The sequence below is a fragment of the Canis lupus genome, chromosome 5, assembly GCF_003254725.2.
Source record: "Canis lupus dingo isolate Sandy chromosome 5, ASM325472v2, whole genome shotgun sequence".
In the NCBI taxonomy this organism is placed as follows: domain Eukaryota; kingdom Metazoa; phylum Chordata; class Mammalia; order Carnivora; family Canidae; genus Canis; species Canis lupus.
The window spans coordinates 19,360,000-19,373,895 of record NC_064247.1 but is presented as its reverse complement, the minus strand read 5'-3'; the positions used below and the strand labels follow the sequence as shown (position 1 = coordinate 19,373,895).

Here is a 13,896-nt window from a genome sequence, read left to right as displayed (position 1 = left end):
CAGACCCTGCTCCTGGTCACCCTGCTCAGGACCTCCTCTCTGGAGACCTCCAGGCCAAGAGCAAGAGAGTTGAGGTGCTGTGGGCATTTTTTTTTCTCCCCACCTCCCTGACTAATCTCAGCTTCTCAGCTCTTTCCTGTACAGGCCTTCGGCACCCCTGTCTCCGAACCTTGTGGCTTCCTCCCAAGGGGGCGGACAGCATGGGCTTTGGAGTCCAGCATTCATTTGTTCTGTTAGAGGATGGTTGCTCAGAGCTGACATGGTTTTGTCCTCCGTGCAAACCCAAAGGTTTGGTAGAGGCTGCCTGGAGTGCTGTCTTGAGACAGGTTTGGGGGCCCTAAGTGGGTTCTGTGGGAAAGAAGGCAGTGATCCATTGGTGATGGCTGCCCCAGGAGAGAGAGGAGGGTAAGAGGAGAAGCAGAGCTAATGTTTATTGAGGCTTTGTCATGTGCCAAGCACCGTGCAGAGTGCTGAGGTGATAGTATTCTAGGACCCGAGAGTGTTGGCCTCAGGAGAGCAGGGAATCTATCGTGCTCACTGCTGTGCTCCAGTACCTACCACAGGGCCTGACACATAGTAAACAGTTAGTGTGGCAGCATGTGTTGGGTGAACCACACAAGGTTCAAATTCCTCTCTACCACTACTTAGCAATGTGATTTGGGCAAGTCATTGAAGTCTGTGCCTTCAGTTTCCTTGTCCATAAAATATGATTAATATTACACCTAGTTTATAGCATTCCTAGGAGAATTATGAGTGACCATATGTCAAATGCTTAGAAAAGTGTCCAGCACATGCTAAAAAAACGTGGTTAAGTAATAGTTTCTATTGTATCAATATTCCCATTTCCCTAGTGCTCAACATCACTCATATCTGCACCAGACACTCTCTAACTGCTCTCTCTAGGTAATCTCATTAGATAGATGATAGATAGATAGATGATAGATAGATGATAGATAGATAGATAGATAGATAGATAGATAGATAGATAGATAATACCAGGGTTATTGTGAAGATTATATATATTACAAGATATGTATGTGTAATGAGACCTCATGGTGTATATAATCCTCATAATAACCCTAGTATTATCATTGCTGCTTCACAGCTGAAGAAGCTAAAAGCACAGGGAGGTTAAGTACGTTGTCTGAGATCACTAAGCTAGCAAGTGGCAATGCTAGGATTCAAGTATAAGCAGCCTGGCTCCAGACTCCATGCTTTTGGGGATCCTGCTAGAGTCAGGCACGCGCTAACTCCAGAGCTTGCACCCTTGACCCTGGCTTCTTAAAAGAGGCTCATCTTTGCTAACCTTGTATGTGGCTGGGGGGGGCGGGCTGCCGTAGAAGAGATGAGCTTGAATTCTAATGCTACCACTCATGAGGTTCACGACCTGGGGCAAGTAACTGAGTTAGCTCAGAATGTCAGGTTTTTCTTCTCATCTGTAAATTCTGAAAAAAGAGCGCTATCACCGAGGTGTTGTAAGGAGTGAATGAGGTAAGATTTATAAAGTGCTAAGCACAGCACCTTGCACCGGAGGCATGAAGAGTGATAGCAATTATCAACATCATCGTCATCATTATTATTCACCACCTTTCCACAGGGCTGTTACCAGAGCCCAGACAGATTGAGATTACACACACACACACACACACACACACACACACACACACACACAAGCTACATAAACTCTAAAGATCTCCTACTCAGTGTATAGTCTCTGCATCAGCATTCTCAGCAGCATGGGAGCTGTTAGATATGCAGAATCTTGGTTCCTCTCAGACCTACTGAATCAGGAACCTGAATTCTCACCTGATCCCAGGGGACCTGTCTGCACACTGCAGTTGCAGAAGCCCGGACTTAAGAATGATGGTCAGGGACACATGGGAGTTCCTGGAGGGGGCCTCACGGCAGGCCTGGGAGCTGGGGTTCGTGGGCAGCTCGGCGTCACGTGGAGCCCGCCTCTGCTCCCTGGGCAGCTGGGCCCGCAGGGCACCTGCCAATCACCCGCTCACTCAGTAATCTGGCTTCCCCGCAATCAGAGCAGTCAAGCACTCGGTGCAGCTGGGCGGCTGAATTATAGGCTGTGGGCAGATGGCGGAGATGGCTCTGTGTGTGCCATCCAAGGGAGAAGGGAGTGAAGGGCCCTCCTTCCCCTGACAGCAGACACCCTCTTTTCTGGAGGGCCAGGCTGCCGGCAGCAATGCTCTGGCGACCCCTTTCCCCTGGAACCCACCCGGGGCACAGGGCAAACCGCCGAGCCCTCGCCCTCCTGCCTGCTGGGTCCAGGCCATGGTATCTCAAGGGACTTCAGTCGTGTGACTCCCTCTTCTCAGGGAGGAGCCTCCTCTAACAAAGTAGCCTCCCAGAGAGATGTAGCTCTTTGATCCAAAGCTTTGCCTCTCCCCAGAGCTTGTTGCATCCAGTGAGATGGCCCTGAGACTGGAGGGACCCCAGCACGGTCATCCTTCCTGCGTCCAGGATGAGCCCGGCACAGAGCACTGGGGACACAGAATACAGGTGAAGGGCCAGGCACGCCCGTTTTCCGGAAAGCCAGGCTACAGTTGGGGAAGGCTTTGTCGCTTTCTCCCAGGAAAGCCCTAGGTATGGGGGTAGGGAGGGGAGGAACCCAGGTGACAGGGTAAGCCATGCTGCTGTCACAGCTCCTGCCCCCCTCCACTCGATGGAGCCTACACTGTCTGCTCAGCCAGGTCCCCAAGGCTGCAAGTGGCCTGTCACTCCGCCACTGTGTCTCAGCCCTGGTTCCTGGGAGGGATGAGAGCTCTCTCTGCCTCCCAGACCTTCCCTTATGCTGATACTTCACATATCCATTAGGTTTTATGGGGCACTGCTTCCAGGCCTGCGGGGAGTGGGGGAAGGCTCTGGGGCTCCCCTCAAGGCCCCAGGTCTCTCTACAGCCTGCTGTTCCATCTGGCCACCTCCCCTTGCTCCCTACCCTCTTGCCTTTCAGCCACCATGGCACTGTCCCTGCCACCTGAACTTGACACGGAGGAAGCCCAGGCTTGTCATTTTGGCTTTGTAGGCTTGGGGCCCCTTGTTCTGCCTCGTTGGGCAGCATATGTGCTTGCATGTGTGTGTGCCTTTATGTACATGCACATGTGCGTGTGTGTTTGAGGTGGTCACTCAAAGTTGGAGGGGAACTAGACCAGCTTGTTTCAAACTCTCGTTTTGCAGATGAGGCTGGGACAGGATAACAATAAACCCTAGATAATGATAAAGATGATGGTAATGATGCTGATTACGGATAGCCACTAGCTGTGGGGCACTTACTGTGTGTCACTCTACAAATGAGGACTTCTCATATTGTATCCAGTTTAGTTTTTACAGTAGGATAAAAAAATACAGGAACTGAGGCCACACAGGTTAAGTGGCTTGCCTAATATCACACAATGAGTACATGAAAGAGTAGGATTTGAACTCAGGATTATCTCACAGAGCATCCAGAAATTCGGTATCTAGGTGGATTTAGTATCTCTGTGTATGGAGAGATGGTGGTAGTAGCAGCTGGCCTCCCTGTCACAGGAGCATAGCAGAGCTAAATGAGCTCCTGGGGGTTGAAGCTGCAAAGGTAAGAGACTATTATTCTCAATGTAGAGCCCAGAGGAGATGTAAGCTCTTCTATTTCCCAGTGCAGTGTGCTTCCCTTGAGGTCTTATCCTGCTGGGCAGGAGGCTCCAGCCCCAGTGCCCTGGGGTTAGAAGGTACGCAAGCTGTCTTAGGCTAGAATCCTGAGAACCCCATGTGCTCCCCTGGCCAGGCAAAGAGAAGCAGGTGAAGGCAGAGGAGGGATCCCAAATGAGGCTGGGCTCCTGCAGGTCAAATCAGGATGCGCACGGTCCAGATTCGAGGAGGAGGCTGCAGAAGGCTGGCATCTTGGAGCCCTTGACAAGCCGAGCTGATGTGGGAAAGTAATGGGGCTGGCTGGAGGGTGGAGTGGGGGAGGTGGGGCTTAAGGGGGTAACGTGTGCCTGGCACTGGGGGAATTCTTCCTTTAAGTTTTTATTTTAATTCCAGTGAGTAACCATACAGTGTTATATTAGTGTACAATAAAGTGACTCAATACTTGCATATATCACCTGGTACTCATCAAGACAAGCGCGCTCCTTCATCCCCATCACCTGTTTCCCTCATCCCCATGCCCCACCTCCCCTCTGGTGACCATCAGTTTGCTCTCTAGAGTTAAGAATCTGTTTCTTGATTTGTCTTGCTCTCTCTCTCTCTTTTTCCTTTGCTTGTTTGTTTTGTTTCTTAAATTCCACATATGAGTGAAATCACATCGTATTTATCTTTCTCTGACTGGTGACTTACTTATTTCACTTAGCATAATATTCTCTAGCTCCATCCATGTTGCTGCAAATGGCAAGATTTCATTCTTTTTATGGCTGATTAATATTATACTCACTCTCATATATATATATATATATATATATATATATATATATATATATCTCACATCTTCTTTATCCGTTCATCAATCGATGGACACTTGGGCTGCTTCCATAATTGGGCTATTAGAGATAATGCTCCTATAAACATTGGCATACATGTATCAGTTTGAATTAGTATTTTTGAATTCTGTGGGTAAATGCCTAGTAGCACAATTGCTGGGTCGTAAGGTAGCTCTATTTTTAACTTTTTGAGGACCTCCATACTGTTTTCCGGAGTGGTTGTACCAGTTTGCATTCCCACCAAAAGAGCAAGAGGGTGGGTGAGCTCTCTTTCAAGGAAGATAAAGAAGATAGTAGGGAGAAAGTCACCCAAACATAAATTCAGATTCTGGTTCCACCACTTAATGATGCTGGACAACTTAAATAATCCTCTGAACCTCAGTTTACTCATCTGAAATACAGGGATTTTGATGTCCAACATTCAGAATGAAGACTCTGAAGGCATAAAAGACATAATAGTTGCTCAAAAAAGTATGGTGTCTTCCTCTTCTCACACCCTACCAACCATTCCTAACTCAGGGACTCTGGATAATTAATTTCATTTATAATAATAACAGTAGTAACAATAGGGACTACAACTTTCATTTACTGAGCACTTACTACATGACAGACATAATACTAAGCATCTTTTTTGTAAGATTATTTATTTATTTATTTATTCATAGAGACAGAGAGGAGAGAGAGAGAGAGAAAGAGAGAGAGGCAGAGACACAGGCAGAGGGAGAAGCAGGCTCCATGCAGGGAGCCCGACGTGGGACTCGATCCCGGGTCTCCAGGATCACACCCCGGGCTGCAGGCGGCGCTAAACCGCTGAGCCACTGGAGCTGCCCTAATACTATAAGCATCTTACTCGTCTTATCTCATTCATCCCCAGAACTCTGTGCTAGATTCCATCCAGCCAAGCCCTGGAGAAGCTAATGGACTCATACAAGGCCATGGAGCTAAAAAGTCACAGAGCTGACATTGGAACTGGGTTAGTTGGGAGAGGCTAGGTTATGCTATGGTGACCCAGGACCCCCAAATCTTAGTGGCTTACAGCATGTTGGGTGCCCACCATAGGCCAGCTCCAGTTCTGGGCCATGTCCTCTCTCTGAAACCCAGACTGATGGAACAGCTTCTATCTGGGACACTGTCAGTCACCTTGGCAGAGGGAAAGGACCTCAAAGGGTCACAATAGGCCTGGAAGACATACCTCTCTCTTCTACTCACAAACTAACTCATTGTTCCATTGTCCTCATCATGCAACCCACTCAACCACCATGTCGCCAGTAATGGCAATCTTTCCAACTACCCAGAGAAGGAGATAGCCAGAATATTTGGAGCATAACACTAATGACAACCATATCCAGTTTCTAATCCTTATGCTTGATGGGTTCCCACAGTAGAGTGAACCCCAGTGTCCTCATCTGTAAGGAAGGAATAACAATTCTACCTTTCAGGGTGGTCATGCTGACTACAGGACATAGTCCATAAGAATCCCAAGCCTGGAAACATGGAAACATGGTGATCATGTGTGGGGTTCAGAAATACTCTGGACGGATCAACTCAGCCATTACTCTGTGGAATGACAAATCTCGCTATAGAATTCAGAAGTTCCCAGGAGATGAGGGTTCATGCTTTGAAAAACACTGTTGCTCTCAGTGCCCATAAAACCACCTCCGGGGGAGCCAGAAGGAAAGGAACATTTCCAGGATGATGATCAGAGGCAACAGCAAATGCGATTATGTCAGCAAATGTGCAAAAGTGCTGTACGCTTTTGGAGGACTCTTCATTTAGGACTAATTAAATACTTGGAAGCAGGAGATTGAAAGGTCCGCTCTGAAAATCTACTCTAGGCCAGCAAGACGCTTCAGAGCCTATTTACAGCACTTGGAGAGCTCTAGAGGAGGAAATGGGTGGCTCTACTGGGAACCACACAAGGCTACCAGGGTGAAATCACTCAGGACATTGTGGCGTTCCCCCTACCCCAACCTTGGTCTCCCAGGGTCTACGGTTTGGGTGATGTGAAAAGCATACCTGAGGTTTATGCTGGTGGCAGTGAAGCAGGGAGCTGCCTATAGAATGATGTGTATTAGATTTCTGGGGCTGCCATAATGAATCACCACAAACTTATTGGCTTAAAACAACACAAATTTGTTCTCTTACAGTCCTAGAGGTCAGAAGTCCAAAATCAGGGTCACTGGGTAAAAATCAAGATGTTGGAAGGACTGGTTCTTCTGGGAGTTTCTAAAGGGAGAATCGTTTCCTTGCCTCTTTCAGCTTCTAGGGGCTACCAGAGCATGTTGGGTCAGGGCTCCTTCCTTCACCTTCCAAGCTCATCTCTGGTTTCTGCCTCCTGACTCCACATGGCTTTCTCCTCTTCTATCATCAAACCTCCTCTGCCTCTCTCTTAAAAGGACTCTTGTGATTCCATGTAGGGCAATCAGGATAATTCAGAATAATCTCTCCATTTCAAGATCCTTAACACAATCACCTCTGCAAACTCCCTTTTGCCGTATAAGGTAACATTCACAGGTTCCAGGGGTTAGGACCTGAGGCTCTTTGGGGCCATGACCCAGCCTACCACATGCGGCATCTGTTGGGTTGGAAAGCCAAAGAGCAACCACGAACCAGCGCACTCCACAGATCTCTCATGGGGCATCCTTTAGGCCTTGGCCATGGTGGGACCTGTAGGGCAACCCCAGAAGAGCCTGTGACACATCTGTCCCTTCAACCATGTAGGCAGCACATGATACACAGTGCTACAGAGCAGCAAAGACTTGTCATATAATCAATTAATCCATGTATTAACAAATATGTGGGCAGCCGGGTGGCTCAACAGTTTAGCACTGCCTTCAGGCCAGGGCGTGATCCTGGAGACCCGGGATCCAGTCCCACGTCAGGCTCCCCACATGGAGACTGCTTCTCCCTCTGTCTGTGTCTCTGCCTCTCTCTCTCTCTCTCTCTCTGTGTGTGTGTGTGTGTGTGTCTCATGAATAAATAAATAAAATCTTAAAAAAATAACAAATACGCATTCAGCACCTACTGTGTCCTGTGGGAGCTGATTCAAACCTGGGGCCCTACCAGGTTCTCCCAAGTAGGAGATTCATTCAATAAATATTTATCGATCCCCTACTAGGTGTCAGGCACTATTCTGGGTACTTGGAATATAACAGTGGACAAAACCCCCAAAGCTCCCTGCTTTCATGGCACTGACATTCTATCAATGGAGACAGACAATAAGGAATCATCATAAGTCAATCACATAGAATGTTAGGAGGTGATAGAACTATAGAACAAAAGGAAAAATAAGGCCAGGTAAGAGGGGTCAGGTGTGCCCAGGTGGGAGCAGGCTGGTGAGAGTACTAAGTGGATTAGTCAGCATTGGTCTCATTGAACAGGTGAGGTCTCATTGAATAGGACAGGTTGTGTCCACCCTGAAGGAGGTGAGGAGGAATTAGCCAAGTGGACACCTGGGAAAAGGGAGCTCTGGGGAGAGGAAAGATCGAGAGCAAAGGTTCTAGGTGGAGTGGACAGAATGGTGGGAGGGCCACAGCAAGTGAGCACAGAGAGGGAACAGGAGCCAAGTGGACTACTTCTGTGGCGCTAACCAGGCCAAACCTGAAAAGAGAGAAAATACAGTAAAACCACGTCTCTGAACACTCCAGTATAGAACTCTGGAAAGTCCTCTGAACTAGGAGCTAGTTCCAGGGTTGGGGATTGCAGGGCTTTTGCTGAGGTCACTTAGCCTCCCTGAGATTCACATTCCTCACTTACAGATTGAGAAGCTTGCACTGATTCACTCACTCGTCCATCCATTCAGGGGACTCCATCAAGCATGCTCAGTCCCCCCGCAGATGGCACACACCTGCAGATTCCAAGGTGAGTCATCCACAGCCTCTTCTCTCCCTGTCCACGTCCTTCCTGATCCACTCTGCTGACAGACGTGAAGGGTTTGGCCTGTACAAGAGAAGGCATGATGGCGGAAGGCCTGGTATCGATGAAAAATTAGACTTTTGAATATCCCAAAGGATAGCACTGGGTGGGCAGAAGCTTTAGAGAAACACATTTGGGGGACAGGATGAGAAAGATCTCTGCGAAAATGAAATGGATTGTCATGAAAGATCTCCTCATCACTGGAGGTGTGCAAGCAAAAGCTGAGAGACCATTGATGGGAGATGTCATAGAGATTTGGGTGCCAGACGGAGGCTGGACTAGATAGTTTCTAAGGCCAAAGGGAGCCTGGTGTCTCTAACTCTGGAGGACGTTGACACAAGGACAGGTTGTGTCCGCTGAGATGTGTTGAAGACCTTGCTTTAGGCAGATTGTTTTCTCATAAATGTCAAGGGGAATGAGACAGTGGCCTCTGAAGTAGGAGGGCCATGTGACCTCCTTGTTGGGTCCTGCCTCTCTATTGGGTGGTGTGGGAAGATCACTCCTTAGCCTGAGTCCTGTGGGGTCTCACTGCTTCACTCTTGTTAGGAACAATGCTGGAGTTTCTCCCATGCCTGCCGTCTCCCCATTGTCCATCTCTCCATCTATTCACACAGGACCATAGGCTCTATGTCACAGAGCATTTCCTCTCTCCAGTTAGTGGCACCTCAGGGACCCAGGTGGTCCCCATTCCAAGAAATGCATTACTTTCCAAGCCACTTGGTAGCCAGCCAAGCCGCCCTGTGTCACTGCCCAAGAGAGTAACAGACCAGAGCTGTGCCCACAGTAGGACCATGGCAGTGTGCTCAATATATCCCCAGAACCAGAGGAGGTGACCAAGGATCCCAGCACTAGGCTGGCAGCATCCTCATAACCTCGTTGACAGCTACCTGCCCCCCCAACCCCTGCTCCAGGAAGGTCAGGAGAGCTCCAGGGTAGAGATGACTTTTGCTAACTGGCCTCATTTTTCTTCCCTTCTACTAATGCCACTCATTTGTTTACACACAAATATTAATTGAGCATCTACTATGTGATGGGCACTCCTCTAGGTTCCAGAAATTCGACAATCTACAAAACAAATAAAAACCTCTGCTCCTAAAGGACCATCTCTTCAATAAATGGTGTTAGGGAAACTGGCTATCCACATGCCAAACTGGGCCCCTTCCCTACATCACTCACAAAAATTAACTTGAGATGCATTAAGGACTTCAATGTAAGACTTGAAGCCATAAAAATCCTAAAAGTAAACATAGGGAAAAAGCTCCTTGGCATTGGCCTTGGCAATGATTTTCTGGATATAATACCAAAAGCACAATCAGCAAAGGCAAAACTAAACAAATAGGGGTACATCAAACTAAAAGTCTTCTGCACGGAAAAGGTAACCCTCAACAAATTGAAAGGCAACCAACAAAATGGGAAAAAAATACCCATAAATCATCTATCTGATGAAATTTCCAGGTACAAAATATATAAAGGACTCATACAACTCACTAGCAAAATAATAGTAATAATAATAATAATTAATAATAATAATAATAATCTGACTTTAAAATGGGCAAAGGACCTGAATAGACATTTTCCTAAAAAAGATATTCAAATGGCCAACAGGTACATGAAAAAGTTTTCAACCTCACTAATCACCAGAGCAATGCAGATCTAAACCACAATGAGGTATCACTCCAGACCTGTTAGAATGACTGTTACCAAAAAAGAAAAAAATTAATATTTGTGAGAATGCGGACAAAGGGGAGCCCTTGTGCATTGTGGGTGGGAATGTAAATCAGTTGTGTCACTGTGGAAAACAGTATGGAGGTTCCTCAAAAAATTTAAAATGGGGATTCCTGGGTGGCTCAGCAGTTTAGTGCCTGCCTTTGGCCCAGGCCATGATCCTGGAGACCCAGGATCGAGTCCCACGTCAGGCTCCCTGCATGGAGCCTGCTTCTCCCTCTGCCTGTGTCTCTCTCTCTCTCTCTCTCTCTCTCTCTCTGTGTGTGTGTGTTTCATGAATAAATAAATAAAATCTTTAAAGAAAATTTTAAAATAGAGCTACCCTATGATCCAGAAATCCCACTTCTGGGTATAATAACTACTTGAAGATATATCTGCACTCCCATGTTCCTTGCAGGACTATTCACAGTAACTAAGATTGGAAACAACCTAAGTGTCCATCCATGGATGAATGGACAAAGAAAATATGGTCTATACATACAATGCAGTATTTATTATTCTGTCGTTAAAAGAGGAAATCCTGCCATTTGCAATGTGATGCACCTGGAGGGGATTATGTCAAGTGAAATAAGCCAGACAGTACAGACAAATACTGTATGGTATCACTCTGTGTGGGATCAAAAAAAAAAAAGGTTAAATTCATGAAGCAGAGAATAGATTGGATGGTGGCTGCGGGGGCTGGAGTTGGGGGCTGGGGAGACATTGTTCAGGGGTCCAAACGTTTAGTTACAAGATGAACAAGTCCTGAGGATCTAGTGTAGAGCCTGGTGGTTACGGGCAACAACACTGTATTGTATACCTGATATTTGCTAAGAGAGTACACCTTAAGCCTTCTCACACACACAAAAAGATAATGTTGTGAAGGGGGATATGCTCATCAACTGGATGGTAGTCATCATTTCACAATGCATATGTGTATCCAATCACCACTTTGCACACTTCAAATGTACACAATTTTTATTTCTCAGTTACACCTGAGTAAAGCTCCACGGAGCTCACATTCTAGTGGGGGAAACAGATGATAAACAAGATCTACACACCGGCGTTGGGTGTGAGACGGTGACAACCCCGTGCAGAAGGGGCACAGGGCTTCGACGTTGGGGGCAGGTGATGGCTCACAGACGCACCATTGCCTCCCAGTTCCCTCCCCTCTGGGGCTGCAGGCCAGCTGCTCCGAAGCCACCCCGTCCAGTCCAGGTTCCGTTGCTGTATTTAACTCTTCTAGAGAGTTCGCAAGCCATTACTTCATTTATTTATGCATTCTATTGATCCCTTTTGTTTATAATGGGAAGGAAAACTAATAGCTTCTGAGTCTCTGCTATGTGCGGGGTGCTGTCCTCGTGTCCTGGCTCCCTCGCTCCTTAAGGCCCCCCGAGCCCCTGGGGGGATACATGTGTTATCCCCACTCTCAGCTCCAGAAAACTCAGGTTGGCCGCATTAGGTGTCTTGACCAGGGTCCTCGTATGACTGGTAAACCGAGCCACCGAGCTTTAAAGTCAAGTCTGACTCCAGTGTCTGCTTTTTTCATGACACATGAATTAATGATTTTTATAACTGTCGTGGGGAAGAGGGAGTGGGTCTTGGAATATCTGGGAGGGGGCGTGCACGATTGAACCAGGGGATGCTGATTCCATTCCAGATTCATAATTACTGACCTGGATTACTCTCAGAAAGAGTCCATGAATTTGGTAGACAGGTGAATTTAGTAGGCAGAGCAATTATTCCTTTATTCCCATTTTGTAGCTGATAAAACTGAGGCCCAGGCAGCTCGGTTCGCCCGCAGCCACACAGGGTGTTTACAAGGGAAGCAGGACTAGAGCCAGCTTGTAGTCCGTTCTTCCCCTTGCTTCCTTTTAAAAACCCAACTAGTTGTTTTTTTTTAAGATGATATATTTACAAGATACAAAATTTAAGTGCGTAACAGGGTAGACAGAGAAATGTCTCTCTCCCCACCGTGTCCCCAGACCCACATCTCACGGCCCCTAAAGCAATAACCACTGCAGGCTGCTGTGCTTCTCTCTTCTCTCTTTCCCCCGGTTGGAAAACGTAGAAGAGAGAATCACATCTTCACGTGTGCTGCACCCTTGCTTGGCTTATGGTTTTATTATTAATTTCTTATTTTTTTAAGATTTTATTTTTTAAAGATTTTATTTTTACTTCATAAGAGACACAGAGAAAGGGGGAGAGACATTGGCAGAGGGAGAAGCAGGCTCCTCGCAGGGAGCCCGATACAGGACTCGATCCCACCCAGGACCCCAGGATCATGGCAAGAGCCGAAGGCAGACACTCAACCACTGAGCCACCAGACGTCTGTGGTTTAGGTTATTTAAACCAGGCTCAGCCACACTGAGTGACTTAGTGACCTTGGGCAGGTCGCTACGTGTCTCAGAGTGGGGGCTCTTCAGCTATAAGATGGGGACACTGTCACCTACCTCGGGGAGCTCTTGGGAGCATCAAAGTGAAAGAGAGAACATGCAGGAAAATGCACTCTAAGACATGCAGAGCCATATGAAGGTTGGTAAAACATTTTTATTCTCTGCCTTAGGATGAGCCCAGAAATGATCACGATGTTCTCACCACCTCTCAGAGACAATGGAGAGAATGGAGAGGAGATGGAACTCATTTCTACAGGATGAAAGGAAATGATTCAAATTGTACCAAGTGCAATTAAAGTTTAATATTAGAGGAGACTTTGCTTTGGAATCCCAAGGGGGTTGTGAGGGTTCTTTCTTTGAAAAATTTTCAGAAAATACTAATAACGATATATTAAGACACTAATCTTCCCAGAAGCAAGGGAATGGAAAAAAGACCTCTCTCATCCCTTCATCTCTAGAAATTAGAGCTCAAGGAAAAGAGAAATTTAAGCCAAAGAACCTTCTGCCTCCAGGTCTAGCTGTGGGGTGACCACTGGGCTAATGACCCATCGCCAGCCACACTAAGGCCTGGCTTCTGCTACCAGCTTGCTAATTCTAGATGCACCTTCCAGGGTGGCTTCCTACCCTGGAGACCACCCTGGAGTTGGCTCTGTTGTTTGTGACCAACAAACAGAATTTGATGGAGATTTGGGGAATGAGGTAGGGGAAAGCTTCATCATATAAGAAGGAGATATTCTCCAGAAGCTGGAGCATCCAGGTCTTGGATACTTGCACGGATGTGGAACGAGACCTCCAGCCTCCTGTGCCAGGAAGGAGGGGAGGGCAGGAGAGAGGCAAGACAGGCCTGCCTCTCTGCTGTATCTCATACCTATGATTCCCACGTAGCCTGTGTGAAGGATTGCCACCTCCCTTGTGAAGATAGGTCCCTGAATCTGCAGAGTTTCACAGTAGGAAGTTCTCTAGGCAGGTGGGCCGGGGAGCCAAGCAGCCCAGCACCGTCCCTTGGGTTTCACTTTGCTTGGGTGCGTGTCTCTCCCAGACCATTGCTGCTGCTGCCATACTGGCCTATTCAGGAACCAAGTCCCCTTCCTTCTCCACCCTTTAGTGTGGTGGATGAAGGCTGGGAATCCCTGCACTAACACATATTAAGCGAAGAGACAGAGGAAGGAAGCAAAGGAGTATTTGCAAACTGAAATACTTGGTCTTGTATGGCTCAGGGTGCTCAGGTGTCCTAGACCAGTCAAATTCCTCCTCGTGTCCCCACAATATTTTAGAGGATCCCAGAGGAGCAGCACAACTTCACAGGCCCCTTGCTTGGGTTTCTTCATTTCTCCTCCTTGCCTGTCTGCATGGGGGACAGAGTGGGGGGGGGGGGTCAGGGTAGTAATATGAGCTCCTTAGAACAAATCCAGCCATCT

At 47.4% G+C, this 13,896-nt stretch overlaps 1 long non-coding RNA gene across 1 annotated transcript; it reads left to right on the top strand.

The window, feature by feature from the left end:
- Positions 1-7,761: 7,761 nt before the first annotated feature.
- Positions 7,762-12,797, top strand: LOC112671531 (uncharacterized). The gene is made up of 3 exons (XR_003143674.3): positions 7,762-7,843; positions 8,222-8,324; positions 12,649-12,797. It is a non-coding gene; the product is annotated as an uncharacterized LOC112671531 (long non-coding RNA).
- The last annotated feature ends 1,099 nt before the right edge of the window (positions 12,798-13,896 follow it).